The sequence below is a fragment of the Dromiciops gliroides genome, chromosome 1 (assembly GCF_019393635.1).
Source record: "Dromiciops gliroides isolate mDroGli1 chromosome 1, mDroGli1.pri, whole genome shotgun sequence".
Lineage (NCBI taxonomy): Eukaryota > Metazoa > Chordata > Mammalia > Microbiotheria > Microbiotheriidae > Dromiciops > Dromiciops gliroides.
In genome coordinates, this window is record NC_057861.1 from 232,770,420 (window position 1) to 232,786,944 (window position 16,525).

Below are 16,525 nucleotides of genomic sequence, written 5' to 3' on the forward strand. Positions count from 1 at the left end.
AGTGAAGTGAACAGAAACAGAAAAATGTTGTACACAGTAAGAACAATATTATTCCATGTAGGAACTATGAATGACTTAGCTTTCACAGCAGTACAATGATTCAAGATGATCCCAATAGACTAATCATGAACCATACCATATGCCTTCAGAGAAAAGAAAAAAAACTTGATGTTTGAATATTTTTCACTTTCTTTCATTCTTGTTCTTTTATTCAAGTCTTCTTGTACAAAATTACTAATATGGAAATGTTTTAGATGATTGCATATGGATATCCTATATCTGATAGCTTACCATCTCAGGGAGGAGGGGATCGGAGAGAGGGAGAAATAAAATTTGGAACTCAAAATTAAAAAAAATGTAAATGTATAAAATAAAATACAAAACATTACAAAAGAGAAAAAAGAAATAGAATGTAAAAAACCAACAGTATCAGTAAAACTAAAGAAAAAAAAAGAATAGCTACTCACCCTCAAAGATAGAGTTTCCTCACTGGGCTTTCTCTATGCCAAATGAAAGCATGGGTCAAGTAACAAAACAAAACAACATAACATTTAATCTCCAACTGAGTTAAAATCCCAGCTAACTAATACCAGAAACAGTTTGAAAAAATGATATTGAAATTGCATTCTCCTAGCTCAAAAACTTGCTAAGAAAGTACTTTAATAATAAACAAACATAAACTGGCAGCTGTACTGTTAAAGAACTCTGGTTACAGAAAGATACAAGTTTGATAGGTTTAGGGGAAGAGTTATATTAGAAAAACTGTTTAATATGCGTAAAAGTCTTTCTTATTATTCTCCAACAAAATTACTTTTTTGCCTACTTTATCTAAATGACTTTTATTTCAGTGGTACAAGTGTGAAATGAATCTGTTTGGGGGGATATTGACTTACTTTTCCACATTCTATTTGAAGTAAAATTTATTTAGCAGCACTAAATGTTGAATATTTATTTTATTTATTTATAAATTGATCAAGTTCTACTACATAGAGCAACTAAAGTACATTTAGAACTTTAGCCTTGTCCTTTGTCAGAAATGAAAGCTGGGTCTACACAACACAATAGGATGTACTATTTGGGATGAAACAGATGAATTCAGTTAAACAACAGGTTTGACTTTAAAAAAATTGAAATCACTGAACTTAATAGTAATTTTGTTATTGTAAATACACAGCCTGACTTTATGACTTCTCAAGGTTTTAAATGCTTCTAATCCAAAGTGAAAGAGGGCATCCACTTCTTTGTCTTATGACAATTCTTTGATAAAGTGGAACAGATTTTCCAGTATATGCATGCATCAGATACCCAGGTAGAGACAGGAAAGCAGGTGAAGTTATGTATCCAGTTAGTAGGTACTTAGTTTTATTTTCATTCCTATGTTAGGGTCTTAGGACATATTCACATCAGGTTTTAAAGTACACCATCAAAAGCATTTAAGTTGTTTTTAATATCTTTCAAATTCCCCTCACCAGCAGTAAATGTGGACAAGTTGCCATAAAGTACTAATGCATGAGGATGTTGCATGGTGAAAATTTGAGTTGAGCCAGACTAATCATAATATCACAGATTTTGAGCTAATTTTGAGCTAATTTAGAGCAACCCTTTCATTTTATAGATGAGGAAACTGAGACTCAGAGAAGTTAAATGTCTCATGAAGAGCATGAAAATACTAAGTATCTGGGGCAAGATTGAAATCTAGGTCTTCTTGACTTTAAGACCAGTGTTCTATTGATTATACCATACTGCCTCTAAGACTGGAACTATGTGTTTGGTCAGGGCCATTGAAAATGGTACTTTTTGTTGGAAGGTAACCAGCATTCATCTATTTGTTGGCAAGGGAGAAAGAATCAATTCTTCTGGGTGTCTGAAATATCTATATTTATTGTAATAGAAAAGCTCTTAAAAAGGTCTGTCAATTTTATGTGTAGTATCTTAAGATTATTCCATTTTCTGTTTTATATATAAAATTTTAATTTTTATGGTGTATATAGTGTTTGAACTGTAAAATTCCCACAAGTAAGATGTTTTTGTTCAGAGAGCAAATTAAGCACTCTGGCTAAACTGACTTTTTTATTAATTCAAGCATTGATTCTAGTCGACAGATTTATTCTCTAATATGATAGTCCTGTAGCATTGTAGCCAAATCAAAAACAGTCAGTGAATTACTTAGTAAAGTATATTCATAGAAAATTGACAGATGCAAACCAATCAATAAATATGTATAATGATTTAAAAACTAATTCTCACTTATGAAACAGAAGCATCACTGCTGAGTTATTAATGTTCTTGTCAAATTTGATTGCTCCCTATATAAATTGAAACAAGAAACATTGCAGATTAAAGAAATAGATGGATTACAGATCAAATGACTTTTTAATCAAGTTGGAGTTTTGAGTTATTTGTGTTAATAACAATCTGCATCTATATATCCTTTATGGATAAAAAAGTAATTTAAATATGTCAGTTCATTTGATCCTCACAATAGCTTTATGAGTAGATAGTTCAGGTAGATGCTATTATCCCCATCACTAAAGAAACTGAGGCTTCAGTTTCAGCCCAGACAGGATCTTGCCCAAAATCATATAGCCATTGAATTACATAATGGAGAATCATGACCAGGTATCCTGCCTTTAGTATGGTGCATATTCTATTATGATGTATTTTGGCCTCCTTTGAAATAATCAGAAAAATTGTGGTCAAGAACCAAGAACCAAAGCATATATTCAAAATATTATAATAAGAGTGGGGAAGCAAAATACATGTAAGAGAATAGATAAGGTTTTACCCAAACATGCAGACCCCAGAAAAATATAATATCTTCAGGTCTAAAATGAACCCCAAATTTATTGATATCAATCCTGTGGGTTTTTAAAAAGCTATTTCCATTCTGAGACATTGCCTGATATCACTAAAGCACTTTCTCGGCTTTCATCCTCTAAAGGCTTTCCATCTATTGATTCACAGAGTAATTTTTAAGAGGAAAGAAGAAAAATAGCTCTCTTATTATTCTCATTTAAATTAAAAACATCCTCTAAATTGTGAAAAGCAAAAGGAGAAGAGAAGAAACACCAACTATTAGGATACTGACTCCCTAATTTCTCTCTCTCTCTCTCCCCCTTCTTTCTCTCCCTCCCATCCTCCCTGGCATTGTAACAATAATGTGTATCCCTTAACATTCTCAGTAAATTACCAAAATTGAAGAAATTCCCTTTCTCATTGGCTCGCCCATACCAAAGTAGAGCCAGAAAAAATCTCTTCGCCCTCTCTTGAGCTAGTTTATTCTATCTTAATCTCAAACCATAGATTTATAGATTTAGTCAATATCACTATTAATTGTCATGTAATTTAGTACCAGTATCAAATAACAGACATGGAGGAAAACATTAAAAGAAGGTAAACAAATCTATGATGGTGCATTGAGCTCAAGTCACTTTTTTCTACTTCATAATCCTCTCAGGCAGTCTGAGTGGGTGGATTGAAGAAGAAAAGGAATGAGATTTAAATGTTGAGTAGAAGTAGGCCCAGCAATGTTCTGGGAGGTTGGGAAGGGGGGAGGAACTGTTGGCTAGACAATTCTCAGCAACAGCCAAATGTGGGTTCAGTTTGATCTCACACAGCCCACTCCTGCCACATACCTCCTTTTCTCTAGCCCATACAACCATTTTTCATGTCTTTCTTGCTTCTTTGCTTCCCCTGTCTGACACCACAAAACTTGGATCAAAGTCCCCTCTTCAAATCCTCTGAAAACTCAAAACAAACTGAGCACTTCTGAGGGTTGATACCCATTTTAATCCAAGGAGTCTAAGGAGGTCCTCCGAAGTCTGTTATATTGGGTCTCAGCCACAGAGATGAGGGAAGTAAGGCCTAGAGAAGTAAATTACTTTTCCAAGGCTTCATTTAAGCATAAAAATCAATGTGGGAAAACTTCCCTAGCCATTGCCTGCCAAACTTTTCTCTCACAACTGTGTAGTATCAAAAGAAAGCAAATGAAACAGTTCCACTTGAAAGAAATCTCAAAGTCTTGAAACATCTGAGAAAAACTTTGAGAAATGAAAGGCTAAAAATATTAAGAAATAACAAAGGCATACAAGAAAAAAAGATGAGAGAAACATAAGTAAACTAAATTGAACAGAAGGTGTGAGAAAATAAGGCCATGTGAGTAAATTGAGAGCCTGAAGATGAGAGATCAATTTAATATCACTTATATTTTGACAAATGAATGGAAAAGAAGAAATAATTGAGCTACTTATACATAGAGTATATTTTTTTGTGGGGCAGTGAGGGGTGATTTGCCCAGGGTCACACAGCTAGTAAGTGTCAAGTGTCTGATGCTAGATTTGAACTCAAGTCTTCCTGAATCCAGGGCCAGTGCTTTATCCACTGCACCACCTAGCTGCCAGATAAATAGAGTATTTTAATAGATAGGTTTATAGCCAGCATCCCCCGCCCAACCAAGTATTATCACCAGGCAAGAGTACTTGCACAATAACTGATATGAAAACTAGAATTTTGATGGGCTCATTTTGAATGTAACTAATTCATCTATTGTTTTGTCTGAGATTTTATTCAAACAAGAGAACTGTGGCTTTCTCTTGGGAAGTTAGTTATGAAAGAGAATGGCATTTAGATGCTAAATTCCTGAATTTAGAGAACATATCCCCAGTGGCCTAAGAAGTGAAAATTAAGAGCATGGCAGCACTTACAATAGGAAGTAAAAAGCAGTGGGCCTAAATGATTCAGGTAAAGGTAGGTGCATGTGAATTTGCTTGCTTGAATTATTCGAGGTTGATTTTGTTATTGTTGAATTATCTGTATGATAATTTTTCATTTCTATTTTTGTCTTGGTCATTTTATGAATCTAGTACCCATAGAAGGCACTTTTAGCATGCTGATTGATGCAGAAATTATTTTCAGACTAACTACAAATCTTGAGCTAAAAGATAACAAGGTAAATGATGCTACTGAGCAGCTTGGTCTACATTTTTGGAGCATGCTATAGCATATAGCTTATATAGTTATAACTTCAGGGCTCAAGATTCTTCCAAGTATTAATATTAATAATGAATAATGAATAGTCACCAGTTGTAAGGATTATGCCTCCAAATTAGAACAGATATGGAGTAATATAGGAAGGCCAGGGAGGCAGTGGGTTCTATATATGTCCTACACAAAGAATAATGGGTTCTTTGAGGTTTCAGAAGATCCAGACTAAAACATTTGAAGTAAACCACCCTTCAAAAATACTTTACTTCTTGGTAGGAAGGGAGAAGCTTGAGGAAACTAGAGGATTATATAGTGATTCCTTATTTTTCCTTTTAGCTTTCAAGTTATGGGCTTATAGGGCATTGAAGTCTAACAATTTCATAATACATATTACTTATTTCTGATTTATCTCACTATTGGTGAATCATTTACTTCATTTCAGTTGTGGGTTGCTCAAAGTGATGAATACAGAGTCGAGGAAAGACTGGAGGGGTTGGGATGGAAAGCTTATTCTGGTGGTTGCTCAGCACTCTTATTTGACAGAAATGGGCAGTGTAGGGTGTGAGTCCTCTTCAAGTTAACACTTTGGTCACAGAACAGTAAAAATTTATGTTGTACAAAACATGATACATTTTATTTAATTTTAACAGTGATACACAGCACAGGATAATGACCCCATTCCTAAACAAGATGCTTTTTCCCCCCAAGAAAAGCATTCAGGAAAAAGGATAGATAGATAAATAGGTGGATAGATATATGATAGCTAGCTAGATAGGTAGATAGATGATAGATAGATGACAGATAGATGATAGATGACAGATGATAGATATAGATACTATATATATGTATATATGTATATATATATATACACATGTATGTGTGTATATATATATATGCTCTTTTTCCCCTGAAAGTTATACATACACAAATACACACACACACATATATATATCACACACTAATACATCTAATTTATATGGAAGTTAATTCTTTTCTTGGTTTTAACATACCATTCATTGCCCTGACAGAGGCCCATTCCCTCATGTGGATCATTAACATTTGAGAGCAAAAATCCCTTGTTGAGTGGAAATCCCTTTCCCAATTCCCTCCTTTCCAAAACACTGCCAGGTAGCCCTTCCCTCTGAACACAGACTTCACAAACATCTCTCAAAGGCTCTCTGATTAAAATGAAGTACATGTTAACACAGACATCAATGGGCCTTTAGGAATCCTGCTTCCAGGCTCCTCTTTGTTAGGTGACGGATCTTCTACATTTCTGATGACAGGTTTGGGTTTTTTCTCTCATTTGAATTATATTGAGAACAGACCTAAGACTAGGCTTAAGCCTTCACCAAAGCAAATCATACCCTCATGTGCACACACAGAGGGATAGGCAAGCATATTTCTAATGTTAATTTTTGTGTATTTCTTTAACTCAAAGGAAAAGACCCCTAGATCCAATCTGTTAGGTTCTTAATTTCTTATGGACCCAATTTTCTTTTTTTTCTAATTATTCTTATTTATTTCATTAATTATTTCCCAGGTACATGTAAAAATTTTTAATGTTTTTTTTAAATTTTGGGTTTCAAATTTTCTCCTTCTCACCCCTCTCTCCTCTTTGAGAAGGTAAGCAATCTGATTTCAACTATACATGTGAAGACATACAAAACATATTTCCCTCTTAGCCATGCTGCAAAAGAAAACACAAAACAAAACAATAAAAATAAAGTTTTAAAAAAGTATGTTTCAATCTTCATTCAGAGTTCATCCGTTTTCTCTCTGGAGTTTTGGATAGCATTTTTTGTCATGGCATTGTCATGGATCACAGTAGCTGAGCTTTGATCATGCTTTGTGCAATGATCTCCTGGTTCTGTTTACTTCACTTTTCAAGGACATGATTTTCTTAGTCAAGGAAGTCTCTGTTTCCTTTTAGAATGTTATCATTTTTTTTAAGTGAGGCAATTGGGGTTAAGTGACTTGCCCAGGGTCACATAGTTAGTAAGTGTTAAGTGTCTGAGGCCGGATTTGAACTCAGGTACTCCTGACTTCAGGGCCAGTGCTCTATCCACTGCACAACCTAGCTGCCCCGAATGTTATCATTTTTAAAGCAGTACATTTTCAAAAAATATTTCAGACATACTAATTCACAGAAAAGCTTACATTTTCCATGTAGTACCTACTGTATACATGTAACAAATAAGTCAACAATCAAATAAAAAGAATTCTTTATGGGTAAAAACTATTTTGTGTTCTAATTTTTTCATTTATCTTCCTAATAGCCATTCAGTGTTAACAACTACTTCAGGTTTTATTTTCCTCACTTTAAAAAGGAAGAAAGTGAGACCCAGAAAGTTTCAATTTCATTCAATAATCATTATGAAAATAGAATATGAAAACAAAAGAAGATAGAATTTGTGAGCCACTGGACTAGGCCCTGAGGATCCAAAGATCCTTTCTGTTTCAAGGACCTGATATTCTACTGGCAGAGATACAGTATATAAGCAGATAAGTAAATGCAAGATATAGACATCCATATATATGTATACATATATACACACATATGCATGTTTGTGTATATATATATATACATATATAACTGATATGTGTATATGTGTGTGTGTATATATATATATATATATACACACACACACACACACACACACACACATACATATATACGTATATACACATATATATCTGCTGTGGTGTCTGTGTGTGTGTGTGTGTGTGTGTGTGTGTCTATCAGATGGCTAGGTGGTTCAGTTCATAGAGCTCTGAGCCTGGAGTCAGGAAGATCTGATTTCACAGCTTCAGACACTTACTAGCTATGTGACCCTGGACAAGTCATTTAACCTCTGTTTGCCTTAATCTAATTGAAAAAGAAATGGCAAACCACTCTAGTATCTTTGCCAAGAAAATTCCATGGACAATAGGGTCCATGGAGTCATAAAAAGTTAGACACTACTGAAAAAAACACAGTATATAAGAGAACATGGAATATTTTTAAGAGGGAGACAGTAACGCTAGTTGGGAGGGGGGATTGGCAAAGGCCTCTTGAATAAGGTGGCTCTGGGGCTAGACTTTGCTGAAAATGGGATTCTAAGAGGTAGAAATAAGGATGGAATGAAATGCTGATAGGAGAAACTATGTTTGCAAAAATACAGAGGCAAATGGAACATAGTTATATAGAGAACAGCTAAAAGATTCATATGACTAGGATGGAGTAGATGAAAGGGAATAATATCAATTAAGGTTAAAACTGTAGGTGGGAGACAAATTATGGAGAGCTTTCTATGTCAGGCTGAGGAATTATCCTAGACTCAATAAGGAACCACTGAATTGTTTCACGAAGGGGAGTAATATGCTTAAAACTCTGTATTAGGAAGCTTATTTTGGCAACTCTATGGTGGGTGGATTGGATAGGGAAGAGAGTGAAAGTAGAATACCAATTTGGAGGCTATTGACGTAGTCCAGAGCACAGGTGATATGTTTATAAGGAGAGGGTATCTGAATGACTGGTGAGAAGTGGTCAGAAGTATTGTGTAGGGAAAACTACTAAGACTTGGAAACTGATGGAGTATAGGAGTGAGGGGGAAGGAAGAATCAAACATGGTTGTGAAACTAAGGAGATGGAAGGAGGGTTATGTGAATTACTGAGTGATTAGTAAATTGTTAAATTGTGGCACCAGAGGCTGAAGGCAAATTCTCCAACTTCAACACATGAAGAATCTGCCTCTATACTGTGATGTTTAAAATCTAAATGTGTGGTCGCCTTAAATTAGAAGCTTTAGCCCCAGTCCTTGGACGTTAAGCATTTATTAAAGCATACTAGGTATTAGTAAAAAGAGAACACATGGAGTTCAGAAAGTTAAGAAAAGGCCTATCTACTGTAGAGTTCCAGCCTGGTCTGGTTCTTCCTCAAGTCCTCCACCACAAGCCTGTTTCAACCATGAATTCATGATGCAAACTGAGTGTGGAAGCTTTTTATAGGTCCAGAGCAGAGGTGGTCCTTACACACTGCTTCAAGCTGATTGGTTAGTGTCATCCAAAGCCATTGGTTCACTGGACTTGAAGATAGTCTCAAGTTGAGTTCATAGTCCTTAGCTTCTGAGAACAATACCTTCTTAAGGGCCAGGTATAGTTACAATCTAATTAACTTGAAGTAGGCTAATCAGCAAAGTCAATCACTCTCACTTGATACAATCAGTTTAGATTAATCTCCAGGTGGGACCTTTGAGTATCTGCCAAATCCCATTATTTTCTCACAATACCTTGAAATCTTACTAAAAGTCTTAGTAACTATACTGTTTCAATGTCATACACTTTGTAGGTCATTGCACAAAGTAAAATGCTCATAGTTTAGCTTCTTTGATCAGCACAAACTGAAAAAATGAATAATCCAAATCCTCCTCTAAATACACCCAAAGGTTAGCCAGCCTGACTAATGCATTGTTTGAAATAATTGGACAAATACAAAATTTTACTTCTTTTTGAACCTTGAAACTCAGAATCTCTTTGAAACGTACTTGCTCAGGATTTACTGGGAACTACAAATAATCAATAGTCAGTAAACATTTACTTTGTGCCTTTTATGTGCCAGGCACTGTGCTAAACTCTGAAAAAAGCAATCTCTATCCTCAAGGAGTTTATACTCTAATTGGGGAAGACAACACACAAACAAAACTGAGGAAAATAGGAAGTTGGAGAAAGGTACCCAACCTCAGAATCATGGTGAAGAAGTCAAAGAAGTCAAAAAGAGAAATCAGAGAGATTAGAGAAATCAATGTCCTAAATAAGCATAACAGGGTGGGAAATTAGGAGATATCTGAGAAGTCTTTCCTGTCTACCCTCCTTAAATTGAGATTAAGTTTATGGTTCCAACTGCCAATCAAAAGGTCAATGGGTACTGAAGACAGGTGTATACCGTGACTGACTGAATGGTGTAAGATTTTGAGAATTCCCAATGATAAGTTTACTTAGGGCATGATGCTAATGGTAAAGTCTAAGAAATACAAAATGAGAGTAACTAGGGGAAGCTAGGCGGCACAGTGAATAGAGCACTGGCCCTGGAGCCAGGAGGACCTGAGCTCAAACCTGGCCTCAGACACTTGACATTTAATAGCTGTGTGACCCTGGGCAAGTCACTTAACCCCAATTGCCTCACAAAACAACAAAAAAAACAAACAACCCCCCCCAAAAACCAAACAAAATGAGGGTAACTGGATGGGAAATGGAAAGGGGAGATGAGATATCTGAAGACAGCCAATGAGTAAGTAATCCCACTTGAATCCAGCTTCCCAAAGTGTGTCAGATTCAATGCAATGGCCACAAAAATACTACCTGACTTTATCAGTAAGATAGTTAACCTTAGAAAATGTATTCATTGAAGGAATAAACATTTTCTGAGCTAAAGTTACTTCCCTTTTGTCTTCTGAACTAAACACAGTACCCTCATGGTGGTTAGGGTCACTGTGATCTGCTGCTGCTGATTCAGTGGCTCACAAGGCCTGCTCCTCATTTGCTGGGGCCCAGTCTGTGTTGGTATGGCCTGTGAAGGACTGTGCTCCACTCTCACCCAGGTATGACAGACCTTTCCTGCTGATCTTTTAAGTTGTGTTTGGCTGGAAAATTATTTTTTGGAGGTTGTTTTGTTTTGTTTTGTGGGTTCTGCTGCTCCAGAAATTGTCTTAGGGAGTTATTGAAAGGAAGTGATTTGGGGAAGAGTCACTTCCTTTAGTTACTGCCTTTCCTTAGCCACCTTGACTCTGTCTCCAGAACCTCCTTTTTAGTTTTGTTTTTTAAAAATCTTAAGAGTAGGGGCAGCTAGATGGCGCAGTGGATAGAGCACCGGCCCTGGAGTCAGGAGTACCTGAGTTCAAATCCGGCCTCAGACACTTAACACTTACTGGCTGTGTGACCCTGGGCAAGTCACTTAACCCCAATTGCCTCACAAAAACAAAACAAACAAACAAACAAAAATCTTAAGAGTATTTTATTTTTTTTAGTTACATGTAAAGATAATTCTCAACATTCCTTTTTATAAAATTTTGAGTTCCAAATTTTTCTCCCCCCCCCTTCCACAAGACAGCAACCAATCTGATATAGGTCACATATGTACAATCATGTTAAGCATATTTCCACATTAGTCATGTTGTAACAAAAGAATCAGAACAAAAGGAGAAAACCTCAAGAAAGAAAAAATAGTGAATATAGTATGCTTCAATCTGTATTCAGATTCCATGGTTCTTTTTCTGGGTGTTGAGAGTGTTTTCCATCATGAGTCCTTTAGAATTGTCTTGGATTATTGTATTGCTGAGAAGAGCTAAATCTATCATAGCTGATCATCACACAATTGTACACAGTAAGTATAGTGTTCTCCTCAGAACCTCTTTTTCAAAGAGGAAGACCAGACCATTCATGTCTTCATTCCACTCTAAGCTTCAATCTTGACTCTCTCAAACTTTCTCTACAATGCTCCGCAGGCCAGATAACATTAATTCCACCTCCTCCTATTTAAAAAAATCCCTTTAGAATGGTAAGCTCCTTGACAGCAGGCACTGTCTTATTTTCTGTTGGTATTTGTACCCCCAGTCTTAGCAGGGCTCCTGTTACATGTTAAGTGGGCAATACATATTTTTGACTATTTGTTAAACATAAATGAGAAGGTGAGTACATCTAATTTCCTATGGTAAATTCAAGGCAACAATTTTATATAGTTCTGAAAGAACTAACAGTTGTAATCAATGAACCATTGTTGCTGATATTTGGAAAATTGCAGAACCTGACCTCCCTCCCCCTCATTTTTTAATAGAGGTTAGAGTCTATGGGTGTGTGACATTATGCAGATTGTCAAATTTGATTGATGTATTAGTTTTCCTTAGCTGCTCAAAGCCCATTTATGCAACTCTCTTTAATGGTGGAGATTTAGCATTCCCACAATTCTGGATTGGTGAGAACTTAAGAGGAAAGATCCTAGTCTTCTGACTTTCTACTTCAAGAGAGAAGACATGAATTTCGAGACTTTCTTCAGTTACTCGAAGGGAGAGAAAGACTGAGGAAAAAGCCCCAACCTCAATAATATCCTTATGCCTAGCAACATACTATCCCTTCTAAGACTCTTGCTTTAGCTGAATTTTTTTTTTCACTCTCAAAGAGAGAGCTCACATACTCTGTGCACTGTTTGGTATATATTGTCTCTGTATGATCTCTCATACACACTTTATCCAATTTCTGTTTTGCTTTCTACTTGGATAAATGTGTTTATTTGCTATTTGGTATGTGTATTCATTGTGGAACTGGAATTTGGTGGGAAGGGAGTCAAGCTTTGGATTCATAACATGGGACACACCTTCCCCATTAAAAGGATAATAATCATGAATTCAGCTTGAACCTAAAGTTTATTTCTCTTAGGTTAACAATATTTAAGGAACCAGATATAATTCCAGCCCTATAACTCTTCTCTCTGAGGAAAACAGAGTAGCCAGCCTCTTGCCCAAATCTCCTTCCTCCACTGTTAGTAGAAATGAAAGTCTCCTTTAGAAAAGGTTGAGGAGGAGCTATCTATTCTTGTCTCCCTTTGAGTCACATCTAGAATATCACTATATTTATACTTTAAATTTGTGCTTATTATCTCCTTGGACATTGTGTGTCCTTTTCTGGGAGAGTGCTAGCTGTAAGAGATGATGTAGGAAATAATTGATTGAAAATTTTCCTTCCATTCAAAAGAGTACCTTTTATCTTTCTAGAAAGAGGTTTCACCTGGACAGTACCTTCACCAAAAAGTAATAATAATAATAATAATAATAAAAATACTGACAAAAATCTATTTGTGACTTTCAACCATTTGTCCATCCTGAAGTGAAGGATATTTCTGGAACTCTGACAATTATGGTATAATATATAAACCCGTAGATTTAATTTGGGTCCCATAGACCCTCCAAGATGTCCATGGATCAATATCAAGGTGCCCATAAACTTGTATGGGACAAAATACATCTTTGTTTCAACTAACCTCTAAATGAAATTTAGCATTCCTTTCTATTATGAATGTAGGTAATGATATACAAGGATTCATAGACTTTCCCAGACTTTCAAAAGGGTCCATGACACAGGACAGAGTAAAGAATTCCTTATGTAGTTGGACCATGTTGATTGATCTATGCAAAATCAAAGTTTGGAGTGTTTTGGAACTGTTTTGGAGCCTGTAACAGTAATCAGTCTTGAAGTGCTAAAGGGTACTCACAGTATACAAACAGAGGCTGAAATAAAGAATGACTTCATATCCATTCAAAATAAGCATATATTATCTCCCCTGATAAAATATAAGTTCCTGACAGTAAGGAGTGTTCTTATTTTTGAATTACCAGCACTTAATGTAATGACAGTAAAGTACAGGAGCCTAACTAATGCTAATTGATTATGCTTATATATAAAGGAAAGTAATGTAAATCTAGGCACAAAACATGGTTTTGTTTCTCAAAGACCTATATGACTATTTCTGAGTAATACAGATTTGTTTCCTGATCTTGGTACAATTTGATTTTATCACTCAGGGATAAACTAGTAAAACTAATTTTTTAAATCTGTGCCCCCACAAAATCCAGTTCTCTGAAACTGATCCATTGTTTAGTTGTGCCTCTGTGTCAACATGTTTGGTGAATAAACATGACACATTCTTTGTACATGTACTTATGCCAGCATGTTAATAAAACAGTATGGCATTCATCACTCCTCTAAGTATTTCTTCCCTTCCATTTAGATTTGCCCAAACTGTTAGATGGCCACAGAACCTTTAGTTAAGTGGTATAAATTGCAGGATTTAATTGGAAAGAGTTTTAAACTTTTGCTCTTTGGACTATGTTGTAGATTGATGGTATCTTATTTTAGAACATGAACAACATAGGTGTTTGATGCAGAGACTTGAACAAGAATCTCAGAGTTATTAATGGTAGCTGTCAGGTGGACTCTTATTGACTGAGAATGAGTCAGACTGGCCACAAGAAAAGCTCAGTGTCTCAAAGTCAAAAGTACGAGGGGAAAGAGGTCTTGCATTTTTGTGAGCTCCAAAGATGGTTGGTTAATGAAATATTGGAGTATTTACTTGCAACAGCCATTATCGGCAACTAATGAACTTGTTCAGGGGATGCAAGCAGGTTATCACCTGCTTTCTCAGTCAATAATACTGTAAAGAGGCAATTTCCATCACTGTAGGGACTCACAAGTTAATTCAGAAGATACCAGATTTTAATTAGCTATAGAGTCTGCATACTAGGAGGTAAAGTTTAACCATCCACCCTCTTTTCATATGGATGTAATTTTTAATAAAGAGATGACCTGACAATAATAAGTAGCTTCATGCAATTCCTTCTTTCAGAAATAAAGGGGAAGTTTATATTTCATCTTTCTATAATTATATGACTGAAGTTTTCAAGCAAATAATTTAAAATAGTGATATGCAGCACAAAAGTCCAAAATACCAATTTTCTTTTGCATATTCAATGAAATTCATGAAACATTATGCCTCATTCACTTCTGGGCACTTGCAATACAAATATTTAAGCCTTCAAGAAGTTTTTAGTATAAGTGGGATAAGCCAGATACAAAAACAAGAAAAAAGAGTATGATAGGAAAAAAAGAGCCATCCCAAAAGTTAGATCACTTCCAGCTCAGGGCATCAGGAATTGATTAAGGTGCTAAGACCTCAGATACAGCTTGATGAAAGAGACATTTTTCAACAGCTGGATATTGAAACCAATTTGGAGGTGAAGATGAGAAGGAAAATTTCAATAGGAAATAATGAGAATAAAGTGCATGGTATGTACTGGGGTGGGGGGAAGTCAGAGTAATATGGTAGGAGTTGGTCTGCTTGAATATATGGAGGTGACAGGGGATAGGATAAGACCAGAAAATAGCTAATAGTCTATACTTGCTAAAATATAAAGTTTTGAGGGAGAATAAAAGGAACTAAAGTTGGAAAGGTAAAATAAAGGTAGATGTTGGGGAGGGGAGGGGCTCAAAATACTAGGAAAGAAATCATATTTTATCTTCCAGACAAGGAACCATTAAAAGCATTTGAGTGGGCATAGTCAAGATGGTGGAGAAAAGCGAGGGACTCACCTGACCTCTTCCAAAAAACTCTCTGAACAACTTTAAATAATGTTTCAGAACAAATTCTGGACCAGCAGAACCCCTAAAAGGATAATGTGAAATAATTTTCCAGTCCACCCAACTTAAAAGATCAGTAAAAAAGGTCTGCTGCACTGAGGTGAGAGTAGAGCAAAGTCCAGAGTAGGCTGTGCCCCAGAAACCTAGCAGAATTTTGTTTTGTGTGTGTGTGTGTGGGGGGGGGGTGACTGAATCAATGGCAGCAGAACTGGTTAAAAGGCAATTACATGCCCCTTTACTGCCACCAGGGGCAGGACTCTCTTGCATTGCAAATACCTGCACCTGGGTTGCAGTACTGGGTCTCAGTCTCAGGATGAGGAGGGACACTAGCACAACAGAATTTGTGGTCACAGGGAAGCTGTGACACTGGTCACAGTTCTAGGGTGGAAAGGAGTGCTTGTAGTTGCTTATAGAGGCCAGGAGATATCATATCACCTTGGAAAAACTGAAAACTTACAGGTCCTCAAAATTATCTCTGAAAACAGGTATAACAACCCCCCAAACCCCAAAACTAGGGATGTGCTCCCTCGACTTCAGAAGTTGAGTCCCACTTTAGCATAGAGCTAAAAGGCAAGAAATAGGCTGGGAAAATGAATAATGGTGACAGGGAAGACCAAAACACTAACTCAGAAGACAACAAAGTCAAAATTGCTACATCAAGAGCTTCAAAGTATAATATGACTTGGTCTCAGGCCACAGAAGAGCTCAAAAATAATTTTAAAAATAAAGTGAGAGGGAGAGAAGAAAAATTAGGAAGAAAAATTAGAGTGATGTAAGAAAATCATGAAAAAAGAGTCAAGAATTCAGTAAAGGAGGCACAAAAAATACTGAAGAAAATAACACCTTAAAAAAAACAAAACAAAACAGAATACCTCAAATGGCAAAACAGGCACAAAAATCCAATGAGAAGAATGCCTTGAAAAGCAGAATAGGCCAAATGGAATAATATACAAACATTCACAGAAGAGAATTCCTTAAAAAGCCGAATTGACCAAATGGAAAAGGAGGTACAAAAGTTCATTAAAAAAGTAATTGCTTAAAAATTAGAATTGGGCAAGTAGAAGCTAATGATTTAATGAGACATCAAGAAACAATAAAACAAAATAAAAAAATGAAAATGGTAGAAAATGTGAAACATCTCATAAGGAAAAAACTCACCTGGAAAATAGATTCAAAAGAGATAATTTAAGAATTATTGGACTATAGGAAAGCCATGATTTAAATAAAAGAGCTTAGACATCATTTTTCAATAAATAATCAAGGAAAACTACCCTGATATTCTACAGCCAGAGGGCAAAATACAAACAGAAAGACTCCACCAATCACCTCCCAAAATAGATTTCCAAATGAAAACTCCCAGGAATATTATGGCCAAATT